The following is a 23,502-nucleotide window of genomic DNA, read 5'->3' on the forward strand; positions in this document are numbered from 1 at the left end:
AACGATTTTGTAGGGTTCATCTTCAGCTGATGTGCTCACATGATCTCGAACATTGTCTTCATGTCTGTAAGATGATCGCCTTTATGTTGCCTTTTCACTGCTATATCTTTAACGTAGCATTCTATCTTCTTTCGTAGGTGTTCATGAAAGATTGTGTTCATTGCACGTTGATAAGTTGCACCTGTATTTTTCAGGCCGAAGGGCATCACTATGTAGCAATACACCCCTAGTGGTGTTCTAAAAGCAGTATGTTTTTCGTCGTCTGGGTGCATCTTGATCTGATTGTACCCGGAGAATCCGTACATGAAAGACATTCTTTCATACCCATAGGTGTTGTCAATCATAACATCTGTGATAGGAAGTGGGAATTCGTCTTTTGGATAGGCTGCGTTAAGGTCACGAAAGTCGATGCATATACGGACCTTACCGTTTTTCTTGGGCACTGGGACAATGTTGGCTACCCAGTCCGGGTGTTGCTCTTCCCTAACAAAACCCGAGTCTATAAGCTTTTTAACTTCTGACTCAATTGATTCCATGATCTCTGGACGAAACCTACATTGTTGTTGTTTAACGGGTTTTGCATCCGGATCGATGTTGAGACGGTGCATGGCCACCTTCGGGTCCAGGCCAGGCATATCTTCATAATTCCAAGCGAAGACATCTATATATTCTCAGATGAGAGATATAAGGTCTTCTTTTTCGGATGATGATAAGTCTTCGGCTATAAAGATAGGCTTAGGGTCAAACTCATCCCCCATGTTGACTTGGATCACTTTATCTTCAGTGGGTGGTTCACGTTGTTCGAAGCGCATATCCCACTAGATGTTAAGACGTTTGATCCAAGGATTGTCGGTTGATTCGATTAACTCTTCATCACCCCCTGCATCTTCATCGGGGTGACTAGTTAAAACCATGTTCACAGTCAAACTTTTAAAGAAAGGTCCGACACTGACGTCGGATTCCCAGGAGGATGTTCCGGATGAATGATCCTGACGCAAATAATTACTGATCTCATTTTCTGAGGCAGGGGGAGTTGTGACATAACCTAAGCCCCTTCCGGTTTTTTGATAATAATCCGGAGGTTTTCCTTCAGGGGTTAGAGACATTCGGATTGGGGTTCGCCTACCTTTCCCGAAGTTCAAACCCTGTTTCTCATTAAAGCTATACCCTATTCGTTTCATTAAGTATATAGAATTGGGTTCATGGTAATGGAATTAGGGAACTCCGTCATCTTCCTCTGAACTTCCTCGTTTGAGTTGTTCGGGTTTGACTTTACCAAAACAGATCGGCTTCTGCCCTTTCCTTTTGGATGGGACTTTGAAGAAAGCCTTCTGTGCGTCTTCTGCTTCTTCATCTGAAGCGAAGAATGACTTGATTGGCAACGTAAGTGATGCCTCTGTGCACAGTGCGTGCCATGGGTTGGTACCTACATTAGGATCATTATCTATTTGTTTATTTTTAGAGGACAAATCAGACAAGTATGCCAAAAGAAAATCTTCATTAATGCACCACTCGCCCTCGCTCGGTACATTATTATTACTCTCATCCTAACCCATTATATCGAAGTTCAGTTCCCACAAACAATCTTCTTCTGGATCTGGTTCAATGTCAGCTTCGTTTCCGCTGTCCACCTCTTCTTTCTCTTGAGATTCTAGATAGAAAACAGAGTCAGTGTGAAAGTTCTCCACTCCTCGGAAAGGGTATTTTTCCGCAATCAGGGTTCGAACTTCTCCCTCATCATTGGCATATTTCATGACCTGATGTAGGGTAGACGGGACAATGCGGTTTGCATGTATCCAATTTGGCATCTGAGTTTGATCTTCCCCAGGGGCCGAGTGCTGTTTGCATTGAACCCGAAGATGGTGGTCTGGGTAGTGTTCAACCGGTGCATAGGGATTCCTAAGACCTGCATGACCCTGTAAGGCATGATGCTGAGTGTGGAGCCCGGGTCAACCTGGACACGACTGATTTTGGAAGATCCGATATACCCCGTGTAGTACAAAGGTCTGTCGTGTTTGTGTTTAACCTGCATATCTTCTTGAGTAAACGATATATAGGGTAAACTTCTTGCAGCTTGCAGACATTGCCGACAAGTTTGATCTTCAGAAGCTTCGGGAATTGGAGTGACTTGGGTGATGAAGCTTTCTGTATTCTTTAACGCTTCAATTAGAGCTTCCTTGGTGGATTTGGACAACCTTAGGAGCTCATATAGCAAAATTCTGGCCGGTATGTTGGCCAACTGTGCCATGACATTGAATTGAAAAGGAGCGCTTGAATCTCCGGGTTCTTGGTGAAGATTTTTGTTGAACTGGAGCTCCTTTTGTTTTCCTTTATCGGCCGGCTTTTTCGGTACAGAACCCCCAGCGTCTTGGGGGTGTTCGTCAACTTCTTGAGCATTCTGGCCGTAGTCTTTCAAGTAAGCCTTTCCATATTGAGTGCCAGGGTTGTCTCCTGGGTATGCTGCCAGGGCAATCCTCTCTTCTTTCAAATCTGTAAGGGTCTTGAGGTGGTCATCGTTCTCAGTAATGGAGGGGCTAATCATGTTGGAAGACTTAGCCTTGCCTTCTTTCTTCTTGGACGAGGTATTCGTCCACTGTTGGTCTCCCACTAGATCAGGGTGGACCCACATGATTTCTTCTTTTGAGGTGGTGAGGGGTATCAACCCCTTGTCTTTCTGACTGTGCAAGTCAGTATTCTTCAGGTGCATTTCTCCCTTGTGGATGGGGACAACGCCATCTGTGGTCGCCACTGGAGGAAAGTCACCGAACTAAACTGCTATCATGTTGGTAGAGACAGTCTTTTGCTTAGGTTTCAGAGTGAGCACCTTGGCGTTCACTAAATTTTGGAGGATGTCCTTAAAGATGTAACATCTTCTGGTAGGATGCCCCAGGAACCTGTGATAGCAGTAGTAATTAGGGTCATCTACCTTCCCTGCCTCCTCTGGCTTCCTAATTTCGGGAAGCTGTAACTTGTTGTTTTTCCACAGTAGCTGGAACAAGGTATCTACATGCTCCTCCTTGAAGGAATACTGTTTGGGCACTCTTTGCTGATTGGGTGCCTTGTCTTGCTTAGTAGGCGGTGGTACTTGCGTGTAGTCAGCTGCTAAAGTCTCTTTTCCCTTAGACCACTGGGCGTTGTTCTGGTTGCATTGCTGCTGCGGTTTGGGCTGTGCAGCTTCTTCAGCTTTCACTCGAGTGACAATCTCTTTGGCTTGTTCTCCTTGCGATACCAGTTGTCTCCAGGAGTGACATTATGCTACCCCCATTTGAGCCAGGAGTTGTGTCCGCAAGTTGTGCCTGCATGTTTCAACCAAAGTTGATTGGGTCATACCTGAAGGGCATCGCAATGCCATGCTGCGGAATCTCTCAACATAGGTCTTGATAGATTCTCCCTTCTTCTACTTAGTGGTGAGAAAAGTCGGGACTGAGACCTCTGTGTCGTCTTCAAAGAGTCTGGCCAGGAAAAACCTTTCTAAATCTACCCATTTCTGAATAGATCCAGCAGGCAGTTTCATAAACCATTCAAAGGTTACTCCTTTAAGAGTACCAATGAACAAGCGTGTCAGGATGGCATCCTTCGCCACCACATCTCCAGTTTGAGATTTGAAGTAGTAGATGTGCTGATTTGGCGATCCTGTGCCATCGAACGGTTGCAAGGTAGGGGCCTTGAACTTCGGTGGGTAAGGAGCTGTGTTCCACTCAGCAGGATAAGGCCGTACTACTCCTTCTTCGCGGAGTTCACTTCTATTGGCGATTGCATTGAGGCGAGCTTTCAGTTCATCCATTTTAGTGGACTGAGGATGTATCTCTTTTTCCATCTCCTTCTCATTTCCAGAAGAGGATTCCAGGTTGTGAGTCTCACGATCTGAATGTTCGTGTGCTTTTTGCTTTCCCTTTGACGTTGTCCTCCGGGAAGATTCAGGTTTTTGACCTTTTTCAACCAAGAGCTGAGCCAACATATCCTTCATTTGAAGAAGGGTTTCTTGCTGCGCTTGGAGCATGACGTGATGTTCGTCAACTCTTTTGGCTATGTCCTCGGGGTTTCCCGCCATGTAAACAGATACCTCTTGTGCTCCGACAGAGCTTGAAGATTGAGATTTGGCTATTACCAAATGTTCATCACTTGTCGTAATCCTTTTGGCTAACTTTTGATAATTAACCGGGCGGATAGCTCCTGTCCGAATCCGAGTGCGTTGGTACACTCCCTCGAACTCATCACAGATTTCCCGAACAGTCGGGGAATGACTCGTTTGTGACTCGTCAGAATCGGGATGCGAGGATTTTCCTCTGCCGACCATGTTGATGGTGACCTCGGGATATTTGATTTCAGAGGTCTTTTTATGGCGACGTTGTCGTTTGGGAGGCCTAGCGACATTCGTCAACCTGTTGAACACCGATTACCTAGGCATCGGTGAGCAATAGCTGCATTCGGAGAGGACAGCAGAGGTGAGCCGCTCACATTGGCATGAATGAGTCCCTTGGTGAATTGGTCTTCCTCTTGACAGTAGCTCACGCAAGTCGGAGACCTGGGAAAGATCTCGTGAAGGTGGAGACGGAACCCCCTGCGCTTGGATGGGTCAGACATGAACCTTAAATCCATGCTGTCCCTCTTGAACCTTACGGACCATGTCATGTTCTTGAGAAGAAACACGAGAGTCGCGTTTAGGTTTATAAACACAAGGCCGAGGCCTGTGTTTGACTGATGGAACAGATCCTTGTGGATCTTGTCCTGATTGAACGCACACTTGTGGTGTGCGTTTTGATGATGAAACAGACCCCTGCGGGTCTTGTTTTGGTTGAACGCACACTTGAGGTGTGCGTTTTGATGATGAAACAGACCCCTGAGGGTCGTTCTTTGTTTGAATACACTTTTGTGATGTGCGTTTGGTTGATGAACCAGACCTCTGAAGGTCGGGTTTTGATTGAACTCACACCTGTGGTGTGCGTTTGGATGATTGAATAGACCCCTGGGGCCGTGTTTTGGATGAATTCACCCTTGTGGTGTGCGTTTGGCTATTTGAACAGACCCTTGAGGGTCATGTTCTGACTGAACGCATGGTTGTGGCGTGCGTTCGGATGATTGGATGTGCCTTTGGAGGTCACGTTTTGGGACACACTCTTGAGGTGTGTGTCTGGATTGAACAACGCGCCACTGAGGGTTGCGTTTGAGATGGATAACTCGGGGCTCATAGTCGGGTTCATTGCCACGAAGTGTGCGTTCTGGAGTAGAAACGCAGAGTTCGGGCAGATTTTCAGAAACGCAGTCTTTGCGTTGGGCTATAGCTCGGCTATTCCGCAAGTATGCTCGCCATATGGATCTTCTCCTTCATCGAGCGGCATTTTTCTTAGCTTGTTTCAACGCCTTGGCCGCAGCGTCGTCGGTGTTGGTTGGATTTTCTTCCGACATAGGTCTCTTATGACCTATTATACGCTGTAGTGATATGGGTGTGGAATCTTCAACTCGCAAAGAGAGTTTAAGGTCTTGGCCAAAGGAGAGGGCTTTCTTTAGCATCTCAGCAGTAGTTACGACCTCCTTAGCGATCTTGTGGGTATCATGCCTAGATTTAGGGCTAAGCGACCCAGAGGAGAGGGCCTCCTCATACTTGGCTTGGTCGAACTCTACGATGAGAGTTTCGACGGTGGTTCCAGTGAAGTGAACGTCGGATTGCGCCATCACTTCTTCGTCAGAGAAGCTTGTCCCCAGCGGAGTCGCCATCTATTGTTTGTTGGAAATTTGGAGTAAAAAGACAATGAAAGAAAAATTGACTTGTATTTCTCTCAAAATCAATTACAATTTGGATTCCGATTACAAAAGAGAGGAGAATGAATTTGATTCTCCCCTTTGTTTAAAACTGGGTTCTTTTTGGTAGCGATGGAGTGCCTCCTTTGATTGCTTATGTCGAACTTGCTCTCCGTTGACGATCCGATCGTTCTATCTCACAGGAATAATTGACTTGTGTGATGAATTCGGTTTAGAACTCGTAACAAGTTTAATGAACTCAGTACGAGTTGAAAACTCTGAAGAGAGTTGTTGAGAACCGAATAACTGGTTTGCTGTAATTAACTTGTGTTGCAAGCTTAATTACGAACTCTTAAATGGGTTTTAGAACTCAGAGTGAGTTGAAACTCTGTAATAGAGTTGTTAAAACTGAATATTCGGTTAATAGCCAAGTTGATTTGCCGCTGATGAAAGGATCCCCTTTGATTTGATGGACTAACTACTAGGTAGTTTGTTAATCTTCAGAGAGATCTCCTCCTCCGTGCGGTTAAGTTGCCGAGATTTGTTAACCTTATGCGGTTTTGATGCCAGCACATGTCAACCCCTCACTCAATTAAGTAAGTCGGTTATTTATAGGGGGATTAGGGGTGTAACCAACCCCTAAATCCGCTCCTAAGTGGGCGAAAATCCCTCAGAACGTGGGATAATGGTTTTGAGGCCATTCGGCTTGTGTTTGAACAAGTCAAAATGCCCCAGTTGGCGTTCTAGGCCTTAACTCTGCGTCCAAGGCTTGAGACACAGAGTTAAATCTCTGTTAGAGATTTGAGACACACATGCCACTCGTGTGTCGAGTTCTCAACTCTGCGTCCTAGATTTGGGACGCAGTGTTGAGTGTTTGCCGAAGAACGCACAGTTCGTGTATTTTGTGTTTTAACTCTGCGTTGCAGAGTTGGACGTTTGTTGGAGAACGCACAGTTCGTCTGGGTTTTGAATTTGGGAAACGTAGATGTGGACCTTGTGTTTTGAATTTGAGAAACGCAGAAGTGAGTTCTGCGTTTGAGAGAGGTTGTTAACTTGTAACCTCATCCATTATAACACTGCAAAGGCTACTGCTTATTGATCTTTTCCTGTTATAGGATATGAGAGTCGTCAGATTGTAACTCTCACTGTTGATTGTGAAGGTCACTGAATAGAGTTTTCGTCAGCTGTCGGAAGCGTCATTGAATTGTAACTCTTCACGATCTGTGTGAAAAGTCTCCTATTTGCAACCTTCGTTTGTCGGCATGAAAGCTATTTGATTGTAGCTTTCATTGTTGAAACTTGACGGGAATCAATCATCCATAGTGATTTTTAGACGAATATTTGTCCACAGCTCTCTACCAAGTAACTCACCAGCTAAGTCCAACCTTTTATTTCTGAAATCATTACACTGCTCATCAGCATCTCTAATAGTTGCTAATATAATATTAGTCATGCTGTTGTCGCAGCCATCAAGATCAATCATCTCAGAGATGAGGTCGTGTTCGTAGCGGTTGTAGAGTTGTGGATGTAGTGATTAGAAAGTCGTCTGATTGTAACTTCCATTGTCGGGGCTTGATGGGGATCAACTATCTATTGTGATTTTTAGACATGCTACAAGTCCATAATTCAGATCTGGTTTATTATGATTGATATTAAGTCAGCCTACAATGTCATCCTTGGAAGGACTTCCTTGAATAACCACCAAGTTTTCCCCCCTACCTACCACCAAATGATAAAGTTTTTGACCCTAGAAGGAGTCAGACTTGTGTGGAGCAATCAACGAAAAGCTAGATCTTGTTATCTACTCTCCATGAAGGGTAAAGTGACCTCTAAAACTCTGCATATTGAGAAGACCCAACCATAGCTCTAGAAAGATGATGAAAGAAAGATAATCACTCTCGTAAAAGAATTAGAAGAAATTCAGCTAAGCCACAATAAAACCAAGAAGGCTAAGATCGGGTTGGAGATAACTGAGCCACAAAGAGGAGTAATCAAAGCATTCCTTTGGACCAACACAAAAATTTTTGCTTGGGGATTTGAGGATATGCCAGGGATCATCCCAAAACTCATAATTCATGAGTTATCCATCGACTAACATAACAAGCTGATCCAACAGAAGAAGAGACATCTCGTATACAAGTGATAATAGGTGGCAGTGGAAGAAGTCAACCAAATGCTAAAAGCCAATTTCATCTGGGAAGTCCAGTACCACGAGGGGCTATCTAATATAGTGTTGATCAATAACTTCTATGGCAAATGGAAGATTTGTATCAATCTTACTCACCATAACAAAGCTTATCTCAAGGATAGCTACCTCCTCCACCGGATTGACCAGCTAGTCGATGAGAGTGTCAATGATGAAATGCTCAGCTTCATGGACATCTTTTCAGGCTATAATTAGATAATGATGGCAAAATATGATGAAGAAAAAACCTCTTTCATTACTGACCAGAGTTCCTTTTGTTACAAGGTGATCTCCTTTTGTCTCGAGAATGCAGGAGCAACTAATTAGAGGTTGATCAACAAGATCTTTATAGATAATCTGGTCACAATGTAGAGGCCTATGTGGATGACATCTTGGTGAAGTCCAAATGAGCTAACTCCCATGTTGCAGATCTTGAAGAAATCTTCTCTATACTCCATCGATACTAGATAAAGCTCAACCCTACGAAGCACGCTTTCGAGGTTTAATCAGGTAAATTCTATGATTTCATGATAACTCAACGAGGAATCAAAGTCAACCCGAAGAAGATACTGCTAATGAAGATATGTCCAAGCCTCGCACATTAAAGGACATCCAAAAATTAAATGGAAGAATAGCGGCGTTGAGCCGTTTTCTCTCCAAGTCAGCCAAAAGGAGTCTTCCCTTCCTCAAAGTTTTAAGAGGGGCCAAAGGACCTAGAGACAGCATCAAGTAGATGGTAGAGTATAGTAACTCCTTCATAAAGCTTAAGAGGCATCTGACATCTAAGCCCTTTTTGAACAGACCCATATAAGGGGGCCACTTCACCTCTACTTGGCCATCTCATTAGAGGCTGTGAGCTCGGTCTAGTCCATGAAGAAAAAAATGTCTAGAAGCTGGTATACTACATCTTGAAGGTAACTTAACTTAATTATGTTCTCATTGAGAGAGTTTCCTTCGTTCTCATCATTATAGCCAGAAGACTCTGTCCATACTTTCATGCACATATAGTGATAGTGCGGACTAATCTGCCTCCAAGAAAGGCACTCGACAATCCTACCACTTTCGGACGAATGATCAATTGCTCTATTAAATTTAGTGAGTATGATGTTTAGTTCAAGTCCAAGATGACCATAAAGGCCCAGGTCCTAGCAGATTTCCTCATCGAGTTATCTGATCCACAAGATGACCCACCAGCCTAGAGACCAACTGCCCCCCAGACGCTCCATTCCTAATCCAGAAGCCGGTCAAGAGTGCTTTATCTGGGAAGAACAACTCTCCTGATATGATTCATCAGAGTTCTCATCATGGTGGTTGCTAAAAGTTGATGGATCTTTAGGAGAAAGTGGTAGTGGAGAAGGAATTGTTCTATGTAGCCTAGAGGGACATATCCATGAGTATTTGATCACCTTCACTTTTTTGGTATTGAATAATGAAGTTGAATATGAAGCTCTCCTGACCGGACTCAGAGCCGTCCTAGTAGTCAAGGTAGAGTCTATTTTTATTATTGTTGACTCTCAGCTTATAGCCTACCAAATGCGAGGAGAATAGGAAGTAAAAAAGTCTAGGATGGAAAAATACCTTGGGAAAGTCAAAGAGTTTCTAGTTAAACTAAGGAGTCTATAATTGAGTAGGTCCCAAAATCCTACAATGCTCACGCGGGTGCCTTGTCTAAACTAGGCTCTTGAACTCAGGAACGGGTCAAGGGATGGTGTACATAGACTGTTATGGGCCTTTGAATTATAATTAACTTAAGTTACAATTCAAGAGAATTAAAAATAAAACAAGAAAATTTGAAGAGATCTGGGGTTCTTTTTTGTGTGCCAATGGAGCTTCGGTCTTGTACTCCATGTAGGTATTAAAAAAATTGCCTATAGGTTCCTGCACACAGTTCGATACGGAGAGAATATGATGAACATTATTGTCCAAGTCAAGGAGGATTATTTGACGTCGATAAGCGCATGAAGCGAATCAGCGAACTGTTGATGACGTAGCAACAAGTCACTGCTACGGCAAACCAAGTGGCCCGTACGCTCATTGGCCACCTCCAAGTGGCACACGTGCTCACCAGCCATCTCCAAATGGCCTGCGCACTCACCGGTCAGTTTTAAGTAGCCCGCGTGCTCATCAGCCAGCTCTAAGTGGCCCGCGTACTCATCAGTCGCCTCCAAGTTAACGAAACGCATGAAATGAATTGGTGAAGCATATAAGTCAACAAAAGGATGAAATGTACGTAACGACAAAACAAGTCCAACCCGAACAAACCGAAAAAGCCTTTGGCGACCGAGTCGCGTTAAAACGATTTAGCCAAAGCCAGTGGCTCGGCCCAAGGCCGAGCCACCAAATGGTGGACCGACAACGCGTTTTCGACGGGTTTTTAGGGATTTGATTGTTTTAGAACATCCTAATTGCTTGGATACTATCCCTGAATGTGGTTAAGCGGTTGTTAACTACGGATCACGTTAAATCATTAGTTCTCATCCGAAAACACTACAATCAAAGCCTACAAATACAAGCCTAGGGCCTTCATTTGCAAGAATATGAAATCAGAGGGCGAAGTGCTGTCAAATTAAAGAGTGGAGCATGAATTTTAGAGGAGGGCTAGTTGATCTTGGTGAACTTCATCATAAAGAGGAAGCTATTCGAAGGATCTGAGGCGCGTTCCTCCTTTCCTCCGGATCAAACTTGGTTTTGATCTTGAGAAGAGTCATAATCTCGCTTGGTCTAGATTATCACTTCTACGATTATTTCCTTTGTGAATTAAGAGAATTAATTAACTTTTCTGTCAATCGGATCTGATTCACGGTGGTCCACAGACTAACGCATCCCTAGCACAGGCAAAGATCCCAAACAAGCAGCGGGTGATAAGCGTCCTCTGCATGAGTTTGAAGAGAGTTGTAATTTTCATTTTACTTGTGTAACGAGTGATCTTATAAAAAGATACACTCTCTTGAATCTATAATTGATAAACAATTATAATAGATTCAGCGATAAATAAATCAACTTTCACCCCAAACACACTGGCGACCACAGTGGGAGCTAACGGTCTCTCTGCCGAGGCTATCGTGCAGCAACCACATATTAAGATCTCGGTTGAAGAAGAGGTTGAGTACGAATTTGACTAGGCCAAGTTTAAGGAATACCTCTCCTCATCCTCATCAAGATCTTCCTTGTCCCGTAAGAATAGGAAGATATCAACATCAAAGAAGGCTCGGGGTGACTCTCGCCTAATTGTTGATGAGGCATCCCCTCGTAATGCTCCTCCGGCATCCAATGAAGCTGAGATTTTAGAACACTACTCCTATTCAGTTCAGGAGTTGTTTAATGAAGGCACGCCAATTCTGACAAAGAGGGCTCGTCAGAGGCAACGCCAATGACTCGCACGTCAGCTTGTCAATGCCTTGGAGCCAGTTAATGGGATCCGTTATTACACGGATCTAAAGTTTAGGGAGTGCCAAGCATCTCAACAGCAAGCAAATGGCCCCTCCTCTAAGCCATCGGCCAACAAATAGGTCTGTATCAAAAAGAATCGTTCAACTCTTAAGGAGCACATTCAAAAGCGCCGCGCGCGTGCCTTAGCACGAAAGGTGCAAGACACGAAGGAGGACAAGGTGGCCAAGAAACCACCAAAACTATGGCAAGAATGGAGGCCAAAATCCAAAACAACGATTCAGACAAGTGCTGAAGACACCTGAACACGAGCCAGCCAACCTGCTCGACCCAGCGGCCAGGCCAGCCAATAGTGGGCTCGGTCAACGCCCGCTCGCCATCAAAATGGGGCTTCGGCTTAACCGACCTCCTATGACTATTTCTGAGTTTCTTACAGCCCTCGTTCCTATTCCGATTTCTTTCGTACCTTCGGTGAAGTCCTACGGTAGTGTTGACCTATCAAAATTCAAGATTATGATTACGGGTTGCTTGGTCATTCATACGAAGATCAAGACAAAGCTCTGATGAACAGAACCCGAGTAGTTCCACAGACTGGGGGGTTGTACACGTCCTCCTTGTAGGCATATAAAATTGCTTATAGGTCCCTTAGCTCAGCTCGGCACAAACCGACAAACCAACGAGGCAACGAGATTGACTAATCGCACGCAAGCAACGGAATACGTCCATTCGCGTGCGGGATCAAGCTAAGTGTTCGAAGAGTCAACAAGTCATCCAACCAAGGGCATACTCGGACGAATCACGATCGAATCAAGATCGGTTTCAGACTCAAATTCAGAAGTGGATTTACTGCCTAATCGGGATCCGGATTTACTACCAAATCAGGTCAACAAATCGAAGGTGGCCGAGCCACCTATAGGTGGCTCGGTGGCCGCCGAGCCACTTGTGGCCGGCCACCCTGTGCCCAAGGCACAGTGAGGGTAGCCTATAAATAGGCCACCCCCTTGTTCATTTGAGGGGGTTGGAAAATTTGGAGGCGAAGCCCTGCTGGATTCGAGACTCGGAGCTTAAAAAGATTGAAGCTTTGGGACTTCGAGGACTCGCTCTTTCAGATCTGGTGCTCGGCGATCGTCAACGCCAAATAAGGCAGGTGTTCGAGAGGATCGGATCTCAGATCTACGTTGCTATACTCCGGATCAAAGCTTGGTCTTTGATCCCGAGATTCGAGCGATTGTTTCCTTGGTGAAATAATCCCTCCGGCTATTATTTCCTTGGTGAAATAATACCCGTTGTACTGCGTAGATCCGACCGGATCTAGATCGCGCGGTGGTCCACACGGATAAACCCCGGCGCAGGCAAAGAACCCACAAAGCGAGCGATCGCAAAACAGGAGCTCGTGATTTGTTCGACAAACAAGGAGAAAAAGTTGTAATCTTTTCTTTATTTTCTTTGATTTTCATTGTAACCGGATCTTATAAAAAGACCGGATCTTTGCAACCGATAAACTGTTATTTGAGATAGCAATGGAATCAATAAAGAAAGCAACGATTTTCCCCGCGAACAATCTGGCGACCACAGTGGGAGCCACCGATCTCGCTGTCGAGATCGATGCGTCGCAGCCGCGGATTCCGATCCCGGTCGAGGAGGAGGTCGAGTATGAGTTCGACCAACAAAAGTTCGAGGAGTACCTTTCATCCTCGTCCGGATCTACCTCCCCTCGCAAGTCTAAGAAGTCCAAGTTCTCCTCCAGGAGAAAGGTTCGTTGGTATGAAGAAGTCGAAGCCACCAACGAAGATCTCGCCCCGTTTGATGCCAAAGCTGCATCGGGTGAGATCTCTCCAACTTCCAACCAGGTCAGATCTGCTCTGGCCAAATCTTCCGTTACCGAGGGCGTGGTGACTCTCTCAAAAAGAGCCCGCCAAAGGCAACGTCAGCGCCTTGCGAAACGATTCGCAAAGGCCATGGAGTCAGTTGACGGGATCCGCTACAACGTGGATCTGAAGAACAAAAGAGGCAAGCAGCCTCAACAATCAACGAATGCCCGCCAAAGGCAACGTCAGCGCCTTGCGAAACGATTCGCAAAGGCCATGGAATCTGTAGACGGGATCCGCTACAACACGGATCTGAAGAACAGAAGAGGCAAACAGCCTCAACAACAGATGAATGGTGGTTCCTCCAAGCCGCCGACAATGCAATGGGTCCGTGTCAAGAAGCCGCCACCAACTCGCAAAGTCTGGAGGCCAAAGTCTGAAGCGGCAATTCAGGCTAAGGAGCAACCTTTGCAGCCTCCAACCAAAATTCAACCTCCGGCGAACCAAGCTAAGTCGCCGAGAATTCCCATAGCTACTCCGGGAGATTATGCAGAATCCTCCCGAAGGAGAAAATCAGTCTTGGAGCGCCTCGGTCCACTTCCCGAGGAGAGAAGCAAAGCTCCGATCCAAGAACGTTTGGGCCCACTAAGAAAACCCCGAACGAATCAACACGCTGGGGCTCACCGCTACCTCCAACATGACAAGGAGCTCAAGGCAACTGCGCGCGCTAATTTGCGCATTGAGGTCCAAGAGCCCGCTGAGAATTCACGCCCAAAAAGGCATGTCTCAAGGCGCGTGACTCTTGAAAGTCCAAGGAAGGCAATTCGCCCTCAGATGGAAACATTATCATCTGATAGTGATAATGTTATACCTGAGAAGTCGTGCCCACACACGATAGGTTACTCCGACTGTCAAAATGACGAGTTGTACTATCGTGCTGGGGGTACGAACAGAACCAGAAAGAGGAGTCCCCGAGAACAGGAAACTCAGTGCCCTTGTTCAAAGCTCATTCGGGCGGTACTGTCTCAATGCAACTGCATCAAGGTAATCCCCGAGAGAATTTCAGTGTTCGAAAGGCTCGGCACCGAAACGCCAAAACCAAGGTATAGGCGTTTCCGGCAAAGAAGAACGGTGGTTAAAGACGGAGAATTTCCGAGGGTCACCGCCAACATGACCAGCAAAGAGACATCGACACAGGTTAATCTCAAGTCGTTTCTGGAAGCATCCCGGCGTATAACCCGTCTGCAGTCCGGAGCCATCGCACGAGGAACTTATGGTAGGGTTCGGACAAGATTGCCTTCGGAAGATGAAGAATCGGATTCCTGCTCTGCTGTCGCATCGGACAATACAGTGTCCAGCGAAGGACAACCCCGCGAGTCATTTATGATAAGCGCGGAAGAAATGGCCAAGATGCTTGAAGACGCTTTGGCTAAGCAGAAAGAAAGTTTCAAATTCGAGATGGAGATGGCCATGCAGCAGATGAGAGAGATGCATGAGCAGCAAATCCATGCATTCAGGAACCAACAAGGTGAACCAAGTCACCGTAATCAGGTTGTTCAGGAAGAAGAGCACACGGATAGGGATGGAGCTCACAATGCCAATAACCCTCCCGTCAATGCAGGGGGTGGTAACGAGGATGCCAACGAGGATACAAGTGAAGACTTGAAGATCAAAGATCTCGAGAGCAAAATCAACACATTGATCTCCGCTCAAGAGACGAAGAAAACAGGCATTCCCTGTCCATACCCAAGAGAGTGGGAATCGATCCCCTATCCGGCGAAGTTCAGTTTAATCAACTTCACGCCGTTCGATGGGAAGGGTTCCCCCACTCAGCATTTGATTTATTTCAAATCGCACCTGGGTATTATTTCCGGCAATGAGCCTCTGATGGTGCGGTCATTCGTCGGCACTCTTCGCGGAGCCGCCTTCGATTGGTACCGTCGCCTCAAGCCAGGAAGCATAAACAGCTGGGACGACATGGAGACGAAGTTCCTCGCCAACTTCTTCGACGACGACACCGAGATATCTATCGGATCATTGCTCGATGAGAAGCAGAAGGACGGGGAGTTAGTCGACACCTTCGTCAAAAGGTTCCGGAACAAGGCGATGAATTGCCGGGACCCGATCCAAGCCGCCAATGGTGGAATGGGTCCGTGTCAAACAGAATCGTTCGACGCTGGAAGAACGCATCCGCAAACGCCGCGCACTATCAGCGCAGGCACGGGCTCAAGCTGAAGAAGCCCGTAGAAAGCTGCAGAAAGAGGTAGCCAAGAAGCCACCACCAACTCGCAAAGTTTGGAGGCCGAAGTCTGAAGCGGCGGTTCAGACCAAAAAGCAGCAACTGCAGCCTCCAACCAAAATTCAACCTCCGGCGAACCAAGCTAAGTCGTCGAGAATTCCCATAGCTACTCCTGGAGATCATGCAGAATCCTCCCGAAGGAGAAAGCCAGTCTTGGAGCGCCTCGGTCCATTTCCCGACGAGAGAGGCAAAGCTCCAGTTCACGAGCGTTTGGGCCCGATGAAGAAGCCCAGAATGACTCAACACGCTGGGGGCCGCCGTCACCTCCAACATGACAAAGAAATCAGGGCAGCTATGCGAGCCCGCTGAGAATTCACGCCCAAAAAGGCATGTCTCAAGGCGCGTGACTCTTGAAAGTCCAAGGAAGGCAATTCGCCCTCAGATGGAAACATTATCATCTGATAGTGATAGTGTTATACCTGAGAAGTCGTGCCCGCACACGATAGGTTACTCCGACTGTCAAAATGACGAGTTGTACTATCGTGCTGGGGGTACGAATAGAACCAGGAAGAGGAGTCCCCAAGAACAGGAAACTCAATGCCCCTGTTATAAACTCATTCGGGCGGTATTGTCTAATTGCAACTGCATTAAGGCAGTCCCCGAAAGAGTTTCAGTTTTTGAAAGACTTAGTGCGGAGACGCCAAAACCAAGGCCTAGGCGTTCCCAACGAAGAAGAAGGATGGTTGAAGACGGAGAATTTCCGAGGGTCACCACCAATATGTTCAGGAACCAACAAGGTGAACCAAGTCACCGTAATCAGGTTGTTCAGGAAGAAGAGCACACGGATAGGGATGGAGCTCACAATGCCAATAACCCTCCCGTCAATGCAGGGGGTGGTAACGAGGATGCCAACGAGGATACAAGTGAAGACTTGAAGATCAAAGATCTCGAGAGCAAAATCAACACATTGATCTCCGCTCAAGAGACGAAGAAAACAGGCATTCCCTGTCCATACCCAAGAGAGTGGGAATCGATCCCCTATCCGGCGAAGTTCAGTTTAATCAACTTCACGCCGTTCGATGGGAAGGGTTCCCCCACTCAGCATTTGATTTATTTCAAATCGCACCTGGGTATTATTTCCGGCAATGAGCCTCTGATGGTGCGGTCATTCGTCGGCACTCTTCGCGGAGCCGCCTTCGATTGGTACCGCCGCCTCAAGCCAGGAAGCGTGAACAGCTGGGATGACATGGAGACCAAGTTCCTGGCCAACTTCTTCGACGACGACACCGAGATATCTATCGGATCATTGCTCGATGAGAAGCAGAAGGACGGGGAGTTAGTCGACACCTTCGTTAAAAGGTTCCGGAACAAAGCGATGAATTGTCGGGACCCGATCACCAATGAATTCATCCTCCAGACCTGCCACAACAACCTTTCGCTGGACGTGTTGGAAGCAATGGGCACAGCACCGTCCAAAACGTGGCAGGATCTGAAAGTCCGAGGAGAGCAAGCTGAACGTTTCCTCCGAAGGAAGAAGGCCGAGAGGAACCTACCGACGGCTAATCCTCTGGACTCAAACTTCGCCTCTCGTGGTAAGGGCAAAACACCTGCAGCTACTGGTGGTGCTAATCAAGCGTCACAACAGCAATCCCGAAGGCAGCAAAAGACTTCGGGTCCGAGACTCCAAAGAGAGTATTCCTTCAAGGACGAAGACGTTCCAGCCATCTTCGAATCCCTCCTTGAAGGTAACAAGATCAAGCTACCACCTATCACAAATCAGGAGGAAGCTGACAACACTACGGACCCAAAGTACTGTGCATACCACAGGAGGGTCGTTCATCCCACCAAGGATTGCTTTGCTCTCAAGAATAGCATTCAGACCTTGGTTGAAGCCGGCGTCATAACGCTAAGGTAAGCCAATTGAGAATGGCAAAACTCCAAAGAGTATACGAGTATAAACTGTTTCTCAATCCTCCGACCGGTATAAGAGGTTAAACTACTCCCTGATACTCCAATAGGTATATGAGTCTAAACTGTTTCCCTACTTTTGACGGGAAGTTCCTGGAGAATATTAAGCTAATATTCTTAAGGATAACCCGGTTAGGTAACTGATAATAATGTCCGAACCAGTTCCGCAGATGAAGCTGGGGATGGACGATTTATGTAACGGGAAGTTTCCAAAACCACAGCAATGTAATGAATAAGAACTCCCATTCAAATTCTCACCGTGTCTGTGCACTCAACACTCTCTCTGTTAGAGTCCGGACGTAAAGTTCCCAATTGGTCAAACCTTCTTACAGTTAGGACCAAAACCAAAATCCCCTCTTAATTCCTTCAATGAACGAGAGGTCCACTTTCAAATCGAGTGATCAAACCTTCCTACAGTTAGGGTCACCTCAAACTCCTGTTTGGCCAAACCTTCCTACAGTTAGGGTCAAAACCATAATTCACTCTCGATAAACGAGAAATTCATCTTTAGTTCGGTAATCAAACCTTCCGACAGTTAGGGTTATCCGAATCTTTTCGATTCTCGGAGTGGAGATCCCACTCTCAGTTTCACCTTTCCGGATTCTGGGGGTGGAGATCCCACCTCGAGTCTCCTTTCCAATTGAAGAGAGAATATAAAATTCTTCTTCTTCATTTTCGGGAGATAGAATATAAAATTCTTCCTAGTTAGGGTCAAAACCATGATTCACTCTCGATAAACGAGAAATTCATCTTTAGTTCAGTAATCAAACCTTCCGACAGTTAGGGTTATCTGAATCTTTCCGAATCTCGGAGTGGAGATTCCACTCTTGGTTTCACCTTTCCGGATTCTGGGGGTGGAGATCCCACCTCGAGTCTCCTTTCCAGTTGAAGATAGAATATAAAATTCTTCTTTTCAGCATCGGGAGATAGAATATAAAATTCTTCCTCTCCCATTTCGGGTTCGTCTTTGCCCCAAGAGAAGACACCATCTTATTCAACTCCCAAAATCTGTGCCTCACAGGTACAGGGAATTTTATCCCGAATCCTAAGTAGGGATAAGTCAACGCCTAACACGCGTTGCCGGTTTAGTCTTTTTCCGTACAAAAAGACACCAGGGTTCGATTCTGGGGTATTCTATCCTGAAACCTAAGCAAGGATAAGTCTGTGCCTAACCCGCGCTGCCGGTTAGTTCTTAACCGTTGAAAAGAACATCCGTCCACATATTCAACATTGTGGCAGGTTGTTATTAATAACACCAAAATCCATGCCTTACACGCATGGGGAATTTCATCCTGAATCCTAAGAAAGGATATGCCGACGCCTAACACGCGTCGCCGGTTTAGTCTTTTACCGATTGAAAAAGACACCAGAGTTCGATTCTGGGGTATCTCATCCCGAAGCCTAAGTAGGGATAAGTCAACGTCTAATACACGTTGCTGGGTAGCCTATTCCCATAACAATGGTAAAGCCTATGTATTCAACATCATAGCACAAAGTCTAAGAGAATTCACTCTCTTAGCACAACGTTACATGCGGAACGGATTTAGACAATCCGCATGCTAGCCCGACTCAAACGGTAGTCGGTAAAGGCTAATCAAATCCGTTAAAGGCTTGGGGTTAGCCAAAAATCCTAAAGTCAACGCCTAACACGCGTCGCCGGGTAGTCTATTCCCGTGAGAAAGACGAAGTCTACGTATTCAATATCGTAGCACTAAAAGGGTTAACTCTTTTAGCTTAACGTCACATGCGGAACGGACTTGAACAATCCGCATGCTAGCCCGACTCAAACGGTAGTCGGTAAAGGCTCATCAAACCCGTTAATGGCTGAGGGTTTGCCAAAAATCCTATAAATACGAGAGTCACTGACGCATCAGCTCCATTAGTTCGTCTCGTGACTTGAGCATCCAACGACGTTCGAAACCCTAAGGTCAACGCCGGACAACGCGTAACCCTAGGTCAACGCCAGTCAACGCGTTGCAAGCAAAAATTCAACGTACGACGTTCGAAACCCTAGGGTCAACGCCAGTCAACGTGTGATCCTAGGTCGACGCCAGTCAACGCGTTGCGATCAAAAATTCAACATACGACGTTCAAAACCCTAAGGTAAACGCCGGACAACGCGTAACCCTAGGTCAACGCCAGTCAATGCGTTGCGAGCAAAAATTCAACGTACGACGTTCGAAACCCTAGGGTCAACGCCGGTCAACGCGTAATCCTAGGTCAACGCCAGTCAACGCGTTACGAGCAAAAATTCAACGTACGACGTTCAAAACCCTAAGGTCAACGCCGGACAACGCGTAACCCTAGGTCAACGCCTATCAATGCGTTGCAATGAAAGAATCAAACACTCCGAAGAGTATATGAGTATAAACTGCTTCTCAATCCTCCAACAGTACATGAGGTTAAACTGCTTCTTAAATACTCCAATAAGGTATATGAGTATAAACTGTTCCCTAATTTTTTGAGAAGTTCCTGGAGAATGTTTTCTATAAATATTCTTAAGGATAACTCAACAATAGGACGCCGGACAACGCGTTACAATGAAGCTTAGACGCCGGACAACGCGTCACAAGGAAGCTCAAACGTCGGACAACGTGTTGTAAATGAAGATTCAAAGCCGACGACCGATGGTCAGTTCTATGTTGAAACAACCAACTCGAGCTAAAAAGTCAGAAAATCGAGAATCGACTTCAAAGTTCAAAATTCCGACAACGGTCAGACAATAAATGCAGTACCGAAACTCTTTCAGACATTCGACAAAGCACCGGATAGCCTGGAGAATTGAAGGAATCAAGAACGGAAGTCATTCCAAGGTCCCATTACACCGACTGAAGGTTGGGACAAGCATATCCAAAGTATTCCAGACTCTTCTATAAAAGAACGAGACTGAAATACTTTGGAGGGGGTATCTGTAGGCATATAAAATTGCTTATAGGTCCCTTAGCTCAGCTCGGCACAAACCGACAAACCAACGAGGCAACGAGATTGACTAATCGCACGCAAGCAACGGAATACGTCCATTCGCATGCGGGATCAAGCTAAGTGTTCGAAGAGTCAACAAGTCATCCAAATGAATCGCGATCGAGTCATGATCAGTTTTGGAATCAAACTCAGAGTCGGATTCATTACCAAATCAGGAATCAAGTCAACAAATAGATTTCAGACCAATCAACCGCATAACCGAATCACGGACGAAGCGGATACAAGAACCGAAACAACCGAACGACGGACGCAAAACCCGGAGGGGCTCGGCCGAAACCGAGCCACCTCAAGGTGGCTCGGCCCAAGCTGAGCCACCCTGAGGTGGCTCGGTGGCCGAGCCACCCCAGGGTGGCTCGGCCCAGTGCCGGCCACCCAGAGGTGGCCGACACTGTTCCGTGCGCGGGCACAGTAAAGGGTGCCTATAAATAGGCCACTTGGTTCATTTGTTCAAGGGTTGGAAAATTTGGAGGCGAAGCCCTGCTGGATTCGAGACTCAGAACTTAAAAAGATTGAAGCTTTGGGACTTCGAGGACTCGCTCTTTCAGATCTGGTGCTCGGCGATCGTCAACGCCAAATAAGGCAGGTGTTCGAGAGGACCGGATCTCAGATCTACGTTGCTATACTCCGGATCAAAGCTTGGTCTTTGATCCCGAGATTCGAGCGATTGTTTCCTTGTTGAAACAATCCCTCCGGCTATTATTTCCTTGGTGAAATAATACCCGTTATGCTGCGTAGATCCGACCGGATCTAGATCTCGTGGTGGTCCATGGATAAACCCCGGCGCAGGCAAAGAACCCACAAAGCGAGCGATCGCAAAACAGGAGCTCGTGATTTGTTCGACAAACAAGGAGAAAAAGTTGTAATCTTTTCTTTATTTTCTTTGATTTTCATTGTAACCGGATCTTATAAAAAGACCGGATCTTTGTAACCGATAAACTGTTATTTGAGATAGCAATGGAATCAATAAAGAAAGCAACGATTTTCCCCGCGAACACTCCTGTTAAACCATCTACTACTCAAAGGTGTCCTGTCGCCTCCAAACAAACCAGGACACCTCATTGTACATATTCGAATGCCATGCATAAGGGAATTCCTATCGCCTCTAGACTAGGGGTGTGTGCAGAAGGCCATGAGCCCATTAAGGATGCACCCTCATGAGGGAATTCCTATCGCCTCTAGACTAGTGTCCAAATTTGATGTCATTGAAAATAAAAATACTATGCTTAAAGAAAGCAATGACTTATTAAATTTGGAAAATGGAAATTTAATCTCATCTATTGCTAGCCTATCTCATGCTAAGATTGATGCCATGTTAGAAGTAGAGAACATAAAGAATGATACAGCTTCTTTTATAAATAACTACTTATGTTCTACTTCTAAAATTGCATATGTGCCTAAAAATGAAGATTTGAATCTTATAAAAAATAGTATTTCATCTTTAGATTCAACTTTGAAAATATGCATTAATAATCATAAGAAACTTATGGTCTTGTGTGCAAATGCAAACTCTTCTAAGAAACATATACACCATGCACACTTATATAGCAAAATTTACAAATGCTCTATTTGTGGTCGTAAAGGCCATTTATCTAAATTTTGCTATGATGCACATAAATCCTCCAAGACTAATGTTTCTTGTGCATCTCATAAGGATTCTTCATCACATACACATGCACATACTCATCATGTTCATCATAAGCATGCTCATGTGTTTAAATGTGATTTTTGTGGTCGATTTGGTCATTTGGCCAAATATTGCTTTGATTTGAAAAGAAAATCTCATTTGACAAATGCTTCCAATAGACCACATGTTTTTAAATGTGATGTTTGTGGTAGGTTTGGACATCTTGCTAAATTTTGTTTTGATATACAAAAAGCTTCTAAATTGCAATATGTTCCAAATAGACCATTGTTTAAGAATGTTTCTCATTTGCAAAATAATTTTAAAAGAAAATCTTTATTTGCAAATGATTCCCGTGCACGAGCTAATGGTTCTTTCATTGCACAAATTACAATCGGAAGGGTCATTTGAATGAATATTGTTTTGACCATGTTAGTGCACCACATATACCTAAGAGGGTTCATAACCCTAAGGTTTTGAGCTTAAATGATAGGGGTCATGTCCCTAAATTTTTTCGTATCAAGAGTTCTTGGGTACCAAAACAAATTTGATTTTCAAACTAAGAATTTTAATGTTTTTATCCTCCTTTGTCTTGGTTTTGAAAATTATGCTTTGAAATCTTTTTATATGAAAACAATTTATAATTGATAAAATCTTTTGTTTTCATGATTATTTGTTTTGTTTTGATGAGAGGTTTGTACTTATATAACCCTCCGGAGTTATTGGGTGTTTATTCCCAAACATTGTTTATCGGATGCTAAAAATATTTATATGGGTTAATACTAGCTCAAGAGCTAGATAGAGTTGCCTCTCTTGATTTTTGAAAATCAATGATGATTTGGTTTTATGATTTAAACTTTGATATATGATTTCAATTGGTTGATTTGTTTTCATTTGAAAACTTTTTACATAATTCTCATGTTTCTCTTCTTTTTGATTTCATAAATCTATTTTATACATTGGAGACAATATGTTCATCTTGATATATTTATATATGTTCTCATTATCTCTGAATGTGAGTGATTTTTGGCATATTATTTATGCTTGCTCACATGTTTCTTCATTGCATATATTCTATATGGCTTTTTGATAGGGGGAGCAATCCCTATATATATTCTTTTTATACTTACCTATGCTTATTAATAGGGGGAGCTTTCGCTCTCTTAATTCTTTTGTCCCCTTTTTAATGTTGTCAAAGGGGGGGAAATATTGTGAGTATACATTTTTTCGTGTTTATATGCATGTGAATTATAATTTATATATTCATTTCCTTTCATGCATATATCCTTTTTGTAAATTGTTTGTCATCATCAAAAAGGGGGAGATTGTTGGCCTTCTTGTTTTGATGATGTTTAACAAACAATTCATAACTAATGTTGTTTGTCTAGTGTTTGTGTTTTCGTATTTATTCTAGGCAAACAACGAGTTGGAGGATGGATGGAATAGAGCTTCAACGATAATTCAAGTTCAAGATCCAAGTTTAGCTTTATCCGCAACGTGTACCAAGTTGAGCTCAATGAAGATCAAAATCAAGCATCGTACAATTCAAGTTCAAGATCCAAGTTTAGCTTCA

This window comes from Asparagus officinalis, chromosome 4 (assembly GCF_001876935.1).
Source record: "Asparagus officinalis chromosome 4, Aspof.V1, whole genome shotgun sequence".
NCBI lineage: Eukaryota > Viridiplantae > Streptophyta > Magnoliopsida > Asparagales > Asparagaceae > Asparagus > Asparagus officinalis.